This window comes from Rhinopithecus roxellana, chromosome 17 (assembly GCF_007565055.1).
Source record: "Rhinopithecus roxellana isolate Shanxi Qingling chromosome 17, ASM756505v1, whole genome shotgun sequence".
In the NCBI taxonomy this organism is placed as follows: Eukaryota; Metazoa; Chordata; class Mammalia; order Primates; family Cercopithecidae; genus Rhinopithecus; species Rhinopithecus roxellana.
Window position 1 is genome coordinate 24528165 of NC_044565.1, and position 13606 is coordinate 24541770.

General features: G+C 40.9%; 1 protein-coding gene across 3 annotated transcripts in view; it reads right to left on the bottom strand.

Annotated features, from left to right (window-relative positions):
• Positions 1–13390, bottom strand: part of PAIP2B (poly(A) binding protein interacting protein 2B) — a 40749-nt gene extending 27359 nt beyond the window's left edge. For 2 of the 3 annotated variants that reach the window (XM_010361924.2, XM_010361926.2), the window contains exon 1: positions 13217–13390. The gene's annotated coding sequence lies outside the window, so the exon portion shown is untranslated. Of the gene's footprint in view, positions 1–12492; positions 12549–13216 lie in introns of those variants that run through there. The other variant, XM_030921607.1, reaches the window with a different exon arrangement.
• Between the last annotated feature and the right edge of the window lie 216 nt (positions 13391–13606).

Sequence of the window (13606 nt, forward strand, 5' to 3'; positions counted from 1 at the left end):
CTAAAGTATAACCTAGTAGTACTAGAATTGGTGCTTAAGCTTAGGTCTTTCTGGTCCCAAAGCCCATGTTCTTAACCACTCCCATGTAGTGACTACCCCATACTCTCACACTTCCCACTTCAGGTCCAGAAAGGCTATAATAGAAAACTCTGATTTGATCTCAAATATTACAAACGGGGTTCGGGGAACCATGCTGAAGAAAAATGCTATTAAACAAAAGTACTGAGGTCTTTGGAAGGAAAACACAAACCAATCACAGCATATGGTAGCTTATTTAAATCAAAATAAATTACATTCCCTACCATGAACATATGAAGCTCCATTTAATTTGAAGCTTGCTAATACTTTTAGGATGAGAAAGCAATCCTCCAAACAGGTCTACAATCCATTATGCACAATTCCAATATCCAAACGGCTCTAAAAACCATGAATTTTTCATATGTTTTATGTCAAAACTTACAGGACAGTAAAATTTGGCCTGAACTGATATGAAGCTATATACAGCCTTTATCTACCCACTTAGTGTGAATACTCCTGTTTTGCTTAGAAATATTAATGTATGTGACTAAGGATGTTGCACCAGACACACTGAGGCATTCGTAACACAGAGAAAGCATCTTCCCAAACCTGAAAAATTCTGAATTCTGAGAGCTGTCTAGTTCCAAGGGCTTTGGACCCTCTATGGACCTGTATTCCAAAGAATTTATAAAACAATTTCCAAGGATGATTAGATCAGAGGCACTCAGTGTTTAGGATTTCATAAACCAGGAGATTTTAAAAAATATTGAGGACAATATAGGATTCCAATTAAAAACCATACAAAGATGGTAAAAACATCCTCATCAACATCATTCTATAAAAGGATATTTTAGCACCAAAAAAACCCAAGAAGGCCTTAATTCAATGCAAAGGACAATTCTTTAAACTGAATAAATTTAATGTTACGAAAAATAGTATGTGGTCCTTATATTTCTTATTTCACAATAAGCTGGTGAAAATTCACCTGGGTCTAGCACTGATCTGATCTGAGGCATACAGTCCAGGAGCCTACATAAAATTACCTGGGAAAGTTATTAAAAAATGCAGACCCAACCAATATCGTGCCACCACACTCCAGCCTGGGTGACAGAGCAAGACTTCGTCTCAAAAAAAAAATGCAGACCCCCCCGCTCACCTCCCAAACAGGTTCCATCCTAGGAGATCACAATTCAGATGGTCTGAAGGTAGGGCGCAAAATCTGTATGGTTTTCTAGAAAACAGTCTGGGTTGTTTTTGATGTGCAGCCAAGCTTCAGAGCCACCAGTTTAATCTGTGGGTTCTAGTTCTACCCTTCTTCACTCAAATTCTTCTCTGAGGGGTAAGGGGAGAAAAACAGGAAGGTTTCCAAGTAGGGAATCTTCCTAACCCACTGTTTGTAATAGTAGTTATTCCTTCAAACAGTCTAGGCTGAACCAGCTGGTCAACTGAGGCTATTAGCCGTGGAACGATAGAAATTAGTGTTGACAATCAAGAAAAACTTGTTAAAGCAAAACTCCTCTATGAAAAGGTGTGGCTTCCAGTTTCTTTTCTCTCCAACCCAAAGATTCTACAGATTCTACATATGATGCCTAAGTTCAGCGCAGATATCTCTGTGCTGACAATAATAACAATAAATAAAACTTTAAAAAATATATGAGTGTGTACTTTATATATATGTATATCTATGTGTGTGTGTATCTATGTGTTCCTTCGAAGCTGTCTTCATTATCCAGCTTCTATGCCAGGTCTTTGATTTTGGCCTTGATTTTTCATCTTCAAATGGAGTACAAGAATTACCGGTATTACCTCAGTTGAGGTAAAAATCCTATAAAAATGGAAGACCCATAGCATGCTTGATGATTAATGAAGCAGACTATATTATCCAACAAGTCTTTTATCTTATCATTCCAATAAGATAAAATAATCACAATGATTTCTCTTTTTTGGAAAAAGTTTCTCTTATTCTCCTACATTACTGTTTAAAATAATCTTAAGAAACATGTCTAATATCTTTAAAAACACACAAAAGTTTCAATTTAATAAGTACTCAAAGCTCTTTACCAGTTTTAAAAAATACAAGGCCCTTCTAAAGTAAGGCTAAATGCTAAGTGATGGGTGAGAGAAAAAGGACATAAATAACTCTTACTGTCTTGGGGTTAATCACTAAATCCTATTTGACTAGAATCTCCTGGCCTCTCTAAGCCTTGCAAATGAAACAGAGTTTCTCACTAGATACTTGGCTATGACTTCCAATAATAAAAAAACAAGAACTGTGTTATGTCACTGTGTATTGCTTGTAACCTGAACTCCACACTAGGCTTCGATCAAGGGTTGAATCTGTCATGATTTGTTCCATAACCTGTGTGCTTCTCATCCCAGACCAAACAGCTTTCTTCTAGAGTTCTACAATTTTTAGTATATAAGAGTGGTTCTCAAAAATGTAGTCTCTGGACCAGCAGCATCAGAATCACCTGAGAACTTGTTATAAATGCGAATTCTCAGGCCCCACCCTAGACCTGATGAATCAGAAACTCTGGAATAGGGTCCAACAATCTGTGTTGCAATAAGCCCTCCAGGTGTTCAAGAACCTCTGGCATATAGCACTTAGAAAATGTGTTCCTTTCTGTAGGCCTAAAGCCAGGGATACTGTATATTCTATCTTGATATGAAATAATGACATCCAATTAAAAGACATATATCTCCTTTCTACTCTCACCCTCCATCCAACGTGTTTTATTTTTATTAGTTAAATAAGAACAAATGGCAATCAGAGACTTAGTCTAAAAAGTGTATTTACAGGTGTCAGTTCTCATCCGGCCTGATCTCATACAATACCATTTACATCCTCTTACATCTAAAGTTTTAGAAAAGGATCTTCACAATGTAAGTCTCAGGAACACTAGGAGTTCTATAATAAAACGCCAAGTAGATCTGAATGTCCAAACTTACTAAGAGAAGTGGAATTATTGGCTATATATATATATTTTAATTTTTTTTGGGACGGAGTCTCACTGTTTTCTGGGCTGGAGTGCAGTGGCACGATCTTGGCTCGCTGAAACCTCTGCCTTCCCAGTTCAAGTGATTCTCCTGCCTCAGCCTCCTGAGTAGTAGCTGGGATTACAGGAGTCCACCACCATGCCCAGCTAACTTTTCTATTTTTAGTAGAGACAGGGTTTCACCATTTCACCATGTTGGTCAGGCTGGTCTCAAACTCCTGACTTCAGGTGATCTGCCCACCTGGGCCTCCCAAAGTGCTGAGGTTACAGGTGTGAGCCACCACGCCCAGTCTATACTTTTGAATTGCATTCTACAGGAAATTAAAGTTTTGAATTTTTTTCACCTTCATAACTTCCAAGTTAACAGAATTAAACCAGAATACTCCATTCTTTCAAAGCCTCTAGCCAGGCAAAGTTTTACTGTATTGCTTCTTGCTTTCAATGGATACGAAGCAGAGTCCTGGTAGGTACACTATGTTACTTGCAAAGATGCAGAACTAAACGGCTCCGTATTCAGTATTAAAAACAAAAGTCCTTAAACCTCAGATGGTAAGGGTAATACCTCGCACTAGCAACAAAGCCTCAAATATGAAGAGATACCAAGAACACCACTAGCAAACAAAAATAAGCTCTGGGCTGGGAGCAGTAGCTCACGCCTACAATCCCAGCACTTTGGCAAGCCAAGGAGGGAGGATTACTTGAAGTCAGGAATTCAGGACCAGCCTGGGCAGCACAGCAAATTCATATCGCTACAAAAAATTTTTCAAATCTGCTGGGCGTGGTGGCATATACCTGTAGTCCTAGCTATCTGGGAGGCTGAGGCGGGAAAATCACTTGAGCCCACGAGTTTGAGGCTGCAGGAGCTAAGATCATGCCACTGTACTCCAGCCTGGGTGACAGACCGAGACCTAGATAATTACATTCTGCTCTACTCCTGTTTACACTAAAATCACTAAGTTAAAATGCTTTCATTCAGCCCAATAAAAATAAAGTGAAATGTGACTTTGGAGCTTGGCTAGCAAAAAAAGAAAGAAAAAATAAAGCAAAAGGACCACTTAGTGGGAGACAGTTTTGGTAACTTCAATGACAGATAAAAGGTTTGTATCCTTAGCCTATAAAGAAATCTTTAAAATTACTCAGAAAAAGAAAAATGATAGAAGAGATAAAATTTTATAATTTTATAAAATTAGTCAGAAAAAAACAAATACTTTCCAACAGAAAATAGGCAATGGAGAAATAGGCACTTCCTACAAGAATAAAAATGGCCAATAAGCATTTAAAAAAGACTCAAAAGCACTAGAAATTAAAGAAAATGTAATTAAAACAATGAGACTTTCTGCCTAAAGATGAGCAAAGATGACAAATGGAAGGGGGAAACTGGAACTCCGTCACTGTTGGTGGGAGTATATACTGAACCCATTTTCCTATAGGATAATTTGAAAATTTCTATTAAAAACCCTAAAACTGTTTTTTGTTATTTTCCTCCAGAAATTCTACTTCTACGAATTCAGTCCAAAAATGCTTGCTCGAGTCCATTAAAATGTATATATAAGGAAATTCACCTCTGGAGTGGCAATGATTCACTTAATATACAGCCAGCTATTAAAAATGATGCCAGGATATATTTACTGCCACAGAAACATGCCCAAAATATAGTAAGTGACAAAAGACTATATTTCATGATTCTACTTTTAAAAATGTTTATATGCATAAAAAAAGTATAAAAAGCAGCAAACCAGAATGTTTTGAGTGCCAGAATTAAAGGTTTTTCTTTTTTTTTTCTTTTTTCTTTTGAGATAGCGTCTTACTCTGTCGAGTGCAATGGCGCGATCTCAGCTCACTGCAAGCTGCGCCTCCCGGGTTCACACCATTCTCCTGCCTCCTGTAGCTGGGACTACAGGCGCTTGCCACCATGCCCAGCTACTTTTTTTTTTTTTTTTTTTTTTTTTGTATTTTTAGTAGAGGCGGGGTTTCACCATGTTAGCCATGATGATCTCGATCTCCTGACCTCGTGATCCGCCCGCCTCAGCCTCCCAAAGTGCTGGAATTACAGGTGTGAGCCACTGCGCCCAGCCTAAAAGTTTTTCTTTATATTTTGTTAAATTATTGTAAAAAGAATGTGATTTCCTTTATAATCAGGGATAAGTGTTATTTTCCACATCCATTCTTTTTCTTATTTTTCTCATGTATGTATTCCATGTAGGCTAGAGAGCTTGACTCCCTGCCTCTTGAGGTAAATCAGCCCATTCTCAGGATGTGCACTACACAAAGCTGCCCCATATTCCTTTTATTTTACAAGTTCTGGAAACATTTTTGTTTTAAATTGTTTTATTGTTCTCAGAGTATTTTTTAAAATATATGAAATTGAGGAAAAGACAAAGGAAAGGCTGACTCCCCACCTTCCTGGGGCAACTCTTCCAATTTTTGCTGCTATTGCTATGTATTTGCTGGGTACTAAGAAGATGGGCAGCCCTGTAGAACCTTTTTCTTATGCTCGTTCTCATAATCCCATTTCATTCCTTCATTCACTTATTTTTAAAAGGGTAATGTGTACAAATACATAGTTCAAAAAAATTTAAAAATTAACTATCTATAAATGTATGTGGCATATTAACTATCTATAAATGTATGTGGCAAAATCCCATTCATAGTCCTATTCTCCCTCCACAGCCAAACACTTTTAATTGGTTTCTTATATATCATTTCAGAAGTTATCTCTGCAAGCACACATGTATATTCTTATTCTACTCTTCTCTCAACACAAAAAGTAGCATATCATATACACTATACCATACATATACCATTCCTTGTTCCTTTTTTAAAAACACACACAATATCTAGTTCTTCCACATGAGTACATAGGTCTTTCTTATTCTTCTTTACAACTACACAGTATTCCATCATTTGGATGTACCATCGTTTACTTAACCAGTTCCCTGATGGCAGGCACTGAAGTCATCCCTATCATACTAGTACAAACAATAGTGCCAAGCATAACCACCTACACATACCAAATTCATTGCTGAAGGTGCCTTTCATGAGGCCTCTGTTTAAATCACCACAAGCCCACATGGTCACTAGGCTGAAAAGTTAGCCCCTTTTTTAGTTTTCATTATGTACAGCAGCATGTAACAAAAGATTCCCTTGGACAAAGCAAATGAACTCTTTGGGGATTTATTTCATAAAAATAAATGGATAAACAGAACACCTAGGAGGAACCATTTCTATTTAACCATGCATATGTATGTATACAATACATGTATATGCACAAAAAGTATAAAATAAATCAATCAGGCCGGGCGCGGTGGCTCAAGCCTGTAATCCCAGCACTTTGGGAGGCCGAGATAGGCGGATCACGAGGTCAGGAGATGGAGACCATCCTGGCTAACACGGTGAAACCCCGTCTCTACTAAAAAACACAAAAAACTAGCCGGGCGAGGTGGCGGGCACCTGTAGTCCCAGCTACTTGGGAGGCTGAGGCACGAGAATGGCGTAAACCCGGGAGGCAGAGCTTGCAGTGAGCTGAGATCCGGCCACTGCACTCCAGCCTGGGCGACAGTGCGAGACTCCGTCTCAAAAAAAACAAAACAAAACAAAAACAAAATAAATCTATCAAAGCACTAACCACTGTCTCAGTATGGTGGATCTGTGGAGTACTTTGTAGTACCCTGCTCCTAGAAAATCAATTATTTCTAATTTCACAACAGTGAATATGTACTATTTCTGCAATATAAAATATTTAAAAATGTTAACTCAAATTAAGGTGGATACATTCCTTCAGTCTGTCCTATATTTGTATAGTGCTCCAGAGTGCTCAAATATCACTTCCTTTTAGAAAAATATTTGTTTATTCTTACAGGGTCTTGCTCTGTTGACCAGGCTGGTCTTGAACTCCTGGATTCTCCCACCTCTGCCTCCCAAAGTGCTGGTATTACAGGCGTGAGCCATCATCATGCCCAGCCAGCTTCATTTGAGAAATCTTTCCCCATCACTCCATGTATTACTAATTATTCTTCTTGTTTAGATAGCATTTTTGTTATACCTCTATTACCTCACTTGTCACATGATAATCAGCTGCTCACCCATCTGTCTCCCTTGATTGCTCATGAGCTCCTTGAGAAGAAGTCTCATTTTCAGGACCCTGAACAGTGTGCAACACATACATGCTTCACAGGCAGAGAAGAAGTAAATGATTTCACTACAGTGTAATCATTCCCAGAATTCAATTACCTGTATTTCTAAATTGTTCTAGATACTTGGCCAACAACCTGAGAATGTTTTACTCTTTCCCTAAAACTTCCATCCATTACTGAGTGTCTATGGTCATAGCTAACTCAATTGTGACATGCCCTCTGGCCAAGCCCATTTATAGTTTTTCCTCTAAATGATTTTTAATTTTTGTTTTTATTTGCTCTTTGTATTAAAAATACAAAGGACACTTATTTCTAATACAAAGAGCACATAAGTAAACTTCATCTCTATCTCTGTGCCTTTGCACCTGCTAGACTCTGTTTGGAATGATGTCTCAAGGTTTTATTCACCTGGAAAGGATTCCTACTCACCCTTAAACAATCAGCTTAAATACTACCTTCTCTGGGAAGCCTTTCTATTCTCCCATTCTTTCAGTAAGAGTTCAGAATTCCCACAGTTGAAACTGTAGACCCTGCCCTCATGGAGCTCATGGTCTAGTATGAAAAACAGCCATATGAACAAATAACCACACTATAATACTAAATGTAACACCAAAAGGGAGATGTATTGACTATTTGACATGTGTCAGTTACCTTGTTAGGTTCTTTATTAACAATTATCTATGATTATATTAGATAAGTGTTTGAATTGGACAAAAGGCCATGAAACTCTAGAACTTCTATACTCTCAATTGTCTTCTAAAGAAACTCTCCAAAGGGTTCTTTTAGAATATGCTACAGTCATACTGAGAGGTGAGGACAGCTGGACTTCCTGCGTGGAGTGGGGACTTGGGGAACTTTCCTGTCTTACAAGAGGATTGTAAAATGCACCAGTCAGCGTTCTGCAAAACACACCAATCAGCACTCTGTAAAACACACCAATCAGCACTCTGTAAAATGCACCAATCAGCGCTCTGTAAAATGCACCAATCAGCAGGATCCTAAAAGTAGCCAATTGCAGGGAGGATTGAAAAAAGGGCACTCTGGGATAGGCCAGAAACGGAACACGGGAGGGGACAAATAAGGGAATAAAAGCTGGCCAATGGAGCCAGCAGCGGCAACCTGCTTGGGTCCCCTTCCACGCTATGGAAGCCATGTTCTTTCACACTTCACAATAAACCTTGCTACCGCTCACTCTTGGGGTCTGTGTCATCTTTAAGAGTTGTGACACTCACCGCGAAGGTCTGGGGTTCCATTCCTGAAGTCAGTGAGACCATGAACCCACAGGCAGGAACCAACTCTAGACACAATACAACTATTGTGTGACTGTGGCATACACAAAAAGCATATCTATAGCATATCTGTGTGATTGATAATGCATACAACCAACCTTACTTCTTTGGCCACAAGTGACTGGACCAGGGCTCAGTGCTTCAGCTAAGGACAACATATAGGCTGAACTTCAGGGAGATCAATCACCAAGAACATGGCATAGCTCAAAATTCTCCCTAATAGGGGTCTTCTGTTTTTAGAAGGTGACAGACTAATCCAATCAGATACTCTCTCTTGGAAAATACAAATGTTGAGTGAATGAAGGAAAAGAGGGCAGGTCTTCAGAGCTCAAATACTAAATACTGCTAAATTAATGTTCTATGAGGTTTTGAAAATACTAGGGCCAAGAGACAATATGGCTGCTTAGATGACTTCCCATCCAAGTTTACATTCAGCCCTCATCACCAAAGCTGATACATGTGTGCCTCTTCCTTGCAACCCACCAGGGACTAACATATCATATACCACTTCTGAAATTAGGAAACAGGCTCAGAAGTCCAAGAGCTTGACCAAAGGAACTCAGTTGGTAGGTAGCAGAACCATAATTCAAAGACTCAGGTCAGCATGATTCTTCTGTGATATCCTGCCACTTACATGGGCAAGTGGCCTCAAAATCAACAAAAGACAAGTAGAGGCTGACATGCAACAATGGAGAGAGGCTCAAAAGGAAAAGTTTTTACACAAAAATAGAAAAGAAATGTTCTGGAAATATGTCTGGGGATGTGAAGTAGGAGCAGGCACACCAGGTTTACCTTGGTCAAGTGAATCTATAATTCCAACCTGGGCCTCTCCCCAGAGCTCCTGACATAGCTATCTTTCTTTCTTATGCAAATATAAAATCCACAGGGCAGGACCTTAATCTCTAGCTTGTTCACCACAGATTAAAGCAGAGTTTGAGGCTGGATGCAGAGGCTCACACCTGTAATCCCAGCATTCTGGGAGGCCAAGGTGGATGGATCCCCTGAGGTCAGGATATCGAGACCAGCCTGGCCAAAATGGTGAAACCCTGTCTCCACTAAAATGTAAAAATTAGCTGGGCATGGTGGTGTGAGCCTGTAATCCCAGCTACTTGGAGTCTGAGGCAGGAGAATCACTTGAACCTAGGAGGCGGACATTGCAGTGAGCTGAGATCGTGCCATTGCACTCCAGCCTGGGCGACAAGAGCGAAACTCCATCTCAAAAAAACAAAAACAAAAAAAAGTTGTGTTGTTTTTGAAACAGAGTCTCACTCTTGCCCAGGCTGGAGTGCAGTGGCACGATCTTGGCTCACTGCAGCTTCCACCTCTTGGGTTCAAGCAAGTCTCTGCCTCAGCCTCCTGAATAGCTGGGACTACAAGCGCCTGCCACCACTCCTGGCTAATTTTCTTGTATTTTTAGTAGAGAGAGGGTTCCACCATCCTGGCCAGGTTGGTATTGAACTCCTGACCTCTTGATCCACCTGCCTTGGCCTCGTAAAGTGCTGGGATTACAGGCGTGAGCCACCGCGCCCGGCCGAGTCTGACTTATAGTAAGTGCTTAATATATAACAAATGAACAAACTGAACAAATGAATATATGATAAATGAATAAATACATGAATAAATGTACAAACTATCAAATAAGCTAAAGAAATACTCCACATTGTTGGGGAAAAGGGTTAACATGAAACAGACCCTAGCAGTCACTTACAAATACAGTTCATCCTCATTATTTGTGGATCCCATATTTGCAAATTTGCTTGCTTGCTAAAATGTCTTTGTAATCCCCAAATTAATACTTGTGGAGCTTTCAAGGTGACTCATGGATATACACATAGTAGTGAAAAATATGTCACTCCTTGCCTACGTCCCAGGCTAAGATCAAATAAGGTGACCCTCAGCCTCGTCTCAGCTCTCATACAAGACTGACCAGAGGACAGAGACAGCAGAGGGCAGTGCAGCGTAGTGCAAGAAGCTCTGGCTCTGGGGCCATCTGGACGAGTCTGAATCTTAACTCTGGCACCTGTTAGTGGAGCGGCCTCAGGCAAATCGCTTAACACTTCTGTACTTCCTTTATTCTTTTGTAAATAAAGAAAATTCAATCTACCAGGATGAGTTGTTTTTAGGAATTAAGATAGTAATCTATGTGAGATATCTATATACGTATATATTTTCCCTGGGAACAAGGGTTGAATATTTGATAATCCAGTGTTCTTGGCAACTTTACGGAATATAACTACTGCAAATAATGAGAATCGACTATAATTATTTATAAAGAAATAACAGAGAAGTAGGCAAAAACAATTATTTGGATGAGGCAGAGGCAGGCTTCAAGATTTTGAAGAAACAGAATTTCACCAGGCACATGAGGTGTGGAAAAGGCATGCAAGGAATGGTGCCTACAGAGAGAGGTGCAGATGGTGAAAAAAAACAGGTGGGTTCAGGAAATGCCACTTCAGAAAGTCTAGAGCAGTAGAAGATGAGGTTGGAACACGGCGCCATCGTGCTTCTCTGAAGCCTGTATGTTCCTTGTACTGCAGAACCTCACTCTCTGCATTTAATTATTGGTTTCTAGTTCTCTCTTCCATTAAACTGTGAGGTCAAGGTCTCTAAGGTCCTTAAGGTCAAGGTCTCTAAGAAGAAATCATAGCTAGAGTCCTCTAAATTTGCAAACAAGTTATTATTAAACACAAATACTCCCAAAAAAGACTGTACAAAAATAACTTTGGTTTTCAGCTGCAGTCATAGCAATTCACAACTGGTACAGATTTGCAATTTGTCCAGGATTTTTCTCTGATGACTGCTGTAACTCTCATAAACTCTTTTCATTGTTTTAGACACCCAGTCATTTGTTGGAACAGTTTTAAGATCTTGCTCTTTTTAGTGTAATTGATTAATTGGTTGATTGACTGAGATGGGGTCTCACTATGTTGCCCAGGCTGGTCTTAAACTCCTAGGTTCAAGCAATCCTCCTGCCTCAGCCTCCTAAGTGGCTGGGATTACAAGCACACACCACTGTGCTAGGCTCTAGTGTGATTTATTAACAAGGCTTAAACATACGGTCCATTAGACAAGGCTGCCACCGCCACCTCAGAGTAAAGACTTCTTTTAATTCACTATAATAGACTTTTTTCTTTATATGCAAGATACAATTTTACCACAGTAAAATACAAGGAAGCATATTGATATATACATTACAAACAGGATAAGGAAAGCAATATACTTTTTTTTCACAAAAGCTTGCAAAATTCTGGCCAAAACACAGTTAACATGATGTTAAACTCACAGCTTACATTTCTCCACTGAAAGCTAGGAAAAACAATTCCAAGTTTTCTGAAGGCAGAAAACTAAGCATTGTGAGAATTTACAAGGTTTTGTAAACTTGTATATTCTCCCCACCCCGATATACAAGTAGCCAAAGGAGCCTATCAGTCTTACCCCAACACTTCAATCTCCTCCAACCTCCAAAATAAAACCCTCACCGTCCAATATCTGAATTTATATTTTCAAACATCTAAAATCTTAATCAAAACTAAGAGCAGTGCATTAGCTTTTCCCCATAAAATTATTGGTATAATTTTACTCAGGCACAACATAGTTTGTGCTATTACCTAGAAACATATGGCTAGAACTGACATTACTAGAACCCAAACGAATATGCTATGAAGGTGAAAAGGGAATAGGGAACGTTGTTTTTAAACAGATTCAATGCTGTTATTATCCATTCATAGATTGGGTGTGATCAAATCACACTGTGCTATACAACTAAGTATGTTCTATATTTTATGACAAAATAGGGTAGCCAGGTCCTTACACTGCAAATTCCCAGAAACCCCAGTTAAGCTGTTTAAAGTATAATCCAATTCAATTTACTTAAAATAATAGTAACAAAATTTAAATCCCTTGCTTCTAGTTAGCCCTTTTCAACTGCATTTGCAGCAATTACCACCAAAAGAACTGCATTAGGACAAAGATTCTAGAGCGGGTATAATGATCAAATGCCATCTTAAGGAAGGCAAAAACAGTTTACCATGAACAAAACCGATTAAAGTTCCCAACCTTGCCAAACTCCCTGTTCAACGTATTCTGCCTCTCTCGGTTCACCTTCCAGCTGCCTGGAAGAGGCAAGTGGAAAATGTTAGTTTTCTGGGGAGATGAGAATGGAATTTAGAGGTTGGTCGGGGGTGATGGACTCACTCACGGACCGCAAGGCACAAGAGAAGTGGCGAACGTCTCCCAGGCAAATGAGGCATGAAGAATGAGGGCTGGAGTCAAGGGGGAGATGGAGCAAGTATAAAACCGCAGAGGACGCGCAGGGGCCCGCGAATGGGGGAGGGGCACGACGCGCAATCCCTCCCCTCCAGCCCGGGGAGAGGGGCGGGGGATGCCGCGCGGGTCAATTTGCCTAGCATTGTTGCACCTGGGTAGCAATGGGACTCAGGCCAAGAATCCGGTTCGAGTGTTAGGAGGACGCTGAGGGGAGTCAGGAACATGGGTAGGGGTAGGGGTGAGGGGGAAACAGAGCACCTGTGCGGGGGGAAAGGGACGAAAACCCCCTATCGCCCCGGAGGGGCAGGGGCTGACCCCAGCGGACGCCCCTTTTCGCCCATGGCCGCGACGTGGGATCCCATGCGCTTTCCCTCCCCACAGGAGCTCGGGCAGGCGCGTGCCGCCCCTCACAGCCCCGACGGTGGCAGAAAGGGAGGCGCAGGGCGCCCCCAGAGCCAGGAGAACAGCGCTTCCCTCGAGTCCTTTCCCCAGCAGCCCGGGCACCCGAGCCCACCTGGGCTGACCAGAAGCCCCTCCTTCAGATCGTACTCTGCCACTCCTCCGAGAGCTTAAGCTGTTGCCGTAGAGGTCGCCGTCGCCAGAACAGTCTCGGCCTTTAGTACCAAAGCGTGAAGCACAGCACCCGAGAAGCGCCACTACCACTTGCCAGGTTACCTCTTACTGCACACTGCCTCCTCGCCCCGCCCCCGAACCCAAGCCATTGGTTGCCGGGCACCGCCCCATTCGTCTATTGGACCGAAGAGGATGCCGTTCGGTCACCTAGAATGGCATATGTGGTTTTTATTCGTCTAAATGTGAAGCAGTGCCCGCCCACTCGCTCAGAAGTTTCAGTTTCTGATTGGTTTTAATGTCTGTCTTTTCTCTTCCTTCATTTTTTTTTTTT